The sequence below is a fragment of the Odontesthes bonariensis genome, chromosome 7, assembly GCF_027942865.1.
Source record: "Odontesthes bonariensis isolate fOdoBon6 chromosome 7, fOdoBon6.hap1, whole genome shotgun sequence".
Taxonomy (NCBI): Eukaryota; Metazoa; Chordata; class Actinopteri; order Atheriniformes; family Atherinopsidae; genus Odontesthes; species Odontesthes bonariensis.
Window position 1 is genome coordinate 13,001,184 of NC_134512.1, and position 5,341 is coordinate 13,006,524.

The following is a 5,341-nucleotide window of genomic DNA, read 5'->3' on the forward strand; positions in this document are numbered from 1 at the left end:
TCACTAAAATGGTGCGACTCAGAGAAAAGCTGTTAATGTCTAACCTTAACACATTTCTCATTGCATGCATCATCTTGGATCAAGCATTTGAATCTTCAGTGAAGAGGCTAATGATTGAATGAATATATAATGATGCTCTCTGAAACTTTCAAGTGCTAGTGAATTTAATTTTGGTTTTGCCAGGGTTATCACGGAAAACTGAGGTTTTGCGCATAACTGACTCATGCTGTAATTTGGATGACGTTATTACCCATTAAAATAAGTTTTTTTTTCCATTAAAGCTTTACCCATCTGTGCTGTGTTTGAGAAACTAAATTAAAAAAGTTATGCACTTAAACGTTCCAGATTACAGGTGTTCAGAAGGTTCCCATTATACTTAAACTGTAGCCAAATGTACGGCCTAATGCGAGGTGACTGACTGAACTCTACACCACATATGATGGATATTATATGGGTGTGGAGCTCACCAGCTCATACAAGCCTGGACATATACATATATATGCTCCATCTCTCTAGCTTCCTATCTATAGGCACCCTTGTGGGTGCTATAGTAATTTTAACATCAGTGTGGTTTTCCACTGTTGTGGCCATTTGGTGTGAGATTAAGAGCATGCGGTGGAATGTGAACTCAAAGTCTCTGTCATTTTGAACAGCTATAGCCGCAAAGCTTCAGTGGGTGGAGACGCAAGAGGACAGATTTCAGAGCTTCATACCAAGTAATGTGTAAATGTATTTGGCCTCACTAATGGATTATGATCATAGAACGACAGGGACAATTTGGAATGTGACTTAAAAGCAAGAGTGAGGACACAAAAGTGTAAGATGTCTGTGGCTAGATTACCTCAACATGTAATGCATTTCCCTACTGAGAAACCTTTGAAGTATCCAGGACTGGATGGGCTGTGGTAATAGAGTGAAATTTATTTCATGTGTCTCACTTAATTTAGCATGGAATTCCTTTAGGCGTAATTTGAAATGTTAAAAATTAAATGAAAATTTTAGCATGCAGAAGTGTGAGCTTCATACTAACAGGGTAAGTAAGCATCCTTTAACATACACATGTATACAATGATCTTCCATCACAATACTGACAAATCTAATCTCATCTTTGATATCATATCATGCCATTTCATCATACAGTATGTCATTATCACTTTGTCTAGCTTAAATATTTTCTTTTTCCACAAGTGTAACTGCTTTTGGAATTGGAAATGACTACTTCCTTCATAAGTGGAGTGTTCTCTTTAGAGTGCAACCCTGTTGCCATGTTTAAGTTACTGAAACTACACCTTGTTATGGTGTCCTTGGCAACAGTTTTCCTAAAAAAGCGGCTGCAGACATCAGACGTCTTACCTGTAAGGCAAACAGCCTAGTTTCCAGCAGCCACATCTACAGGAGGTGGTGTCTTGGTACATGGAGATGTTGGGGGGAGGGTTACAAATTCTGGCCAATGTGTAACAACTAAACTAGAATCTAATACCAAGATCAGGTTCCCTCATTTAAAAAAGTCATGGATGCATAGTTACACTTTTATTTTGACAAATCCCTTGAGAACCATGAGACCTTAAACACAAATAAATTAAAGCTATTGGTAATAAACTGACTGGACTTTTTTACACTTGGTTTTACTAATTCCTTCTGAAAACCCTTTTGTTACAAAAGTGTTGACTGTGGATTCCTCCCTGCTCTCATCACTCCTTGGTAATGTGTTTGGCCCCATTCCACCACACTATTCATGTGCCCGGTCACAACATTTCCCCACGCAGTGTGGGCAGGTGGCTCTTTTACTTTTACCAATCACCATGCTGCAAGTTAATGGAGCTCGGATTATAACATGATCCGTGGGCCTTGAAAAACTTTATATCAGATAGCTTTTGTTTTGACTTTGTAATAAACTAATCATGTAGCAACCGTTACCAAACATTATTTAGTTATCATCAAGTGAGAATCTACAATATTTCCGTGAATCATTGAATAACTCAAGGTGTAACTTCACAACACTATATGTTAAGGAAAAGCTGTATATAAATAGCTAGCATGCTGTTAGTCAAGTGTACTAGCAATCCTAAACCAATAACAATGCAATTATGCAATGCATAAGATTCTGTTTACGTAAGCTTTGAAGATTGGAAGTACTGTTATTTGGTAGGGGACAGCAAAGATCTAAGATGTAGCATTCACAATATTTTCTACTTCAGTGTTGCTGTCAGTTCAACTAGTAGCTCAAATCAATTAAAGACAATCTGGCTATGTTGCTTGAAGACGCATACCCTGGGATTCAGAGAGTGAAAAACAAGAGAAAAATAAAGAGTAAAGGAAATTCAAATGATGCTACACCTTTCGAGGGATGTGGACATATCTCTGATGATGAAATAATCTACATGCAACCCATGTAAACATCATGATGGAAATAGTATCCTTAATTGGACTGTTACTGCCTCTGTAAACATGGCTACTGAGTCACCTTTTTAAATAGAAAAAGTAAAGTGTTTTTCAGAGGGATTTGGTGTTTGGATAAGTCACAGGACTTTCCCTCCTGAAACAGCGATGTGTTTCCAATCTTTTACCCTTTTGTTTGTAGATTCTTTTTCAGCTGTGGCTTAGTTTCACTCTCTTGTTCACTTTTGTTTTGAGTTGCTTTTTGCTTAGATTTAGGAAAAAAAATGGATGTATACATTATCATGTTCAAATGAAAAGACACCACATGTGACAAATCTCTGTTTTCAGCTAAGAAAAGTTGGCAAGGTTGGTTTCATCTCAAGCAAACCATGCAAAAAACTTATCTCCCAGTTTTACATAACCTTTTGTGTGATGCTTTGCTCTGTGGCCAACTCTCCTATTACAGTACATGCTTTGACTTGAGAGTGGTGTGGAATTCCCCTGGACAAATGTTGTAGAGGTCAGTATCAAAGTTCAGTTGGTTCAACTCAGCTGCTCTGTGAATGGAAATAAAGGTTTCGATTTGCAGTGTCACATTTGCAGTACTTATATTAAATCAAGCTGTGAAACAGTGTATGAATCTACAATAGATAATATACCAAAAGTAGAATACATTGTAAAAATGAAATGTATGACAGTCAACTCTATGTACTTTGTAGAAAGCGTACGCTGCATATTGTCACTGTCTGCGTGAACTCGATTCAGACTAAACTACTTGGCATCTGGACAAACAGCACACAGGTGGTGAGAGGAGGATAGAAAGTGCAGTAAAGAAGACAATATTTACTTTTCCCTTGTCCTTTGATTTTCTTTCCCCTTTGCCTTTTTCCTCTTTATTCAGCTGTCTTCCATTCTGTTTTGTGTTCATAAATTCTCAATTTCAGCCCTTTTTTTTTTTTTTCAGTTTTTCTACCAAACACACACACAGTGTGCTGCGCTGCTTTGGTTTAAAAAAAAAAAAACCTGCTGTTTTAGGACACTTCTCTGGATATTTGGTTTTTCCTGCCCTGAATCGTTTGATCTGGATTCCCTGTTCTTGGATGTAAATGGAAGTCCCACTGGCCTAAAAACAGCAATGGAAATAATTCCATCCAGCTGAAATAAAACATACCCAGGAGATCGTATAAGAAAGAAACAACCATTACAAACAAACAAAAGAAAGCAAGAGTTTTCGCCTTCAAGGATCAGATGAGAGGAATTATTCCTGTCTCGTGGAATGTATTATGAAATATACATATAAACTGAATGTCATAAATTACAAATCATAAAAAAACATGTACTTTTGGGAAAGGGCAAAACGTTTCAACAATTTTAAGAAACATTTTGTTTTTTGGAAATATTTTCTCATTTTCAATTTGATAAGTGCAATAAGTTCCAAAAAAGTTAGGACAGGGCCCTGAAGACTGTCCAGAGCTTTGCACCCTGGACAGGTCATCAAATCACAGGAAGACAGAGAGATGCCTGCACAGGCTCTCACTTATATTTATGGCTAATGTTACTACTAACTTTAGTAACTTGCACACTGAGTGTAATAGTTACCAACATATAGTTTAAATTTCATACTGTCCAGTGTTGCCAGATTCTTTAACAAGAACAAATATAATATTACTTTCCAGTTCATTAAGAGCCGTCAGTGGTGGACGAATCATCTAGATCCTTAAAAGTGGCAGGACTACAGTGTAAAATGACTTTGTTGCGTGTAAATACACACAACGATTTATTTGGCAAAGTAATTATAAATTAATAGAAAAATGTCTATGTCTGTCTATGGTTCAGACATCCATCCATCCATCTTCTGAACCCCCTTAATCCAATTCAGGGTCGTGGGGGATTGGAACTTATCTCAGCTGCCATTGAGAGAGAGGCAGGTTATACCCTGACTGGTTCGCCAGTCCATCACAGGGCAACACAGAGACGAATAAGATAAATAACCACGCACATTCACTAAAAGGGTAAATTTAGAATCACCATTTATACTAACATTTATGTATTGATGTATTATTTTTTAGACGATGGGAGGGTGCCAGAGTACCCGGAGAAAACCCTTTCATGCACAGGGAAATCATGCAGATTCCACACAGAAAGGCCCCAGTCAGGATTCAAACCAGGAACCCTCTTGCTGTGAGGCGGCAGTAGTGGTGAATGGGCAGATATTCATGATATTCAAAATATGCACATACTTTACAAAAACAATGTTTTGTTTGCACACTTGATATATTCTTTAAACTTTTCAATTGATTAACGGGTTTAAATGGCTTATATATAACAAACTAATGCAAATTACATTGTAATTGAACTCAGTAGCCAGTTAGCTTGAAACATTTACTGTGTGGCTCTTTTTTTTTTTTTCCCCATAACTGACATTTTTCCATAGTTTACAGTCTCCAACAGTCTCCTACATCGCCATAGTTCTCGTGCAGACATCAGAGGTAAGCTAAGAAAGTCAGTAAGTGTACCGTATTTTGAAAAATCAAACAAACCCTTCAGTTAATCTTACTTTCTGACTTCACTCCATTGTTAAACACAGAGTGCTCTCTGAGACTAAACGCAGCTGCTGTTTTTGCACTTGTGCGAACTTGATCAACACTGACCTCAGGATTTTTTAGACATGAACACATTAGAGACAAACCCAACATTTATCATGTAGCGTAATGTTATATCCTCTTTTGTGATTCGCTTTGGATAAAAGCGCCTGCTAAATGCATAAACACAAACACAAACATTATTGTATCCAAACATAATAGATCATGCACAGTATGTGGAAATAAACAGGCTGTCATACACTTCCCACTCAAAACACTGGTACTTGCTTTTCATACACCCAGCAGTGACGTCATCGCTTGAGAGGAGCGAGGGGAGTTTTTTTGGGAGACCACTGCAAGTGGAACTCCTTGCGAGGCTG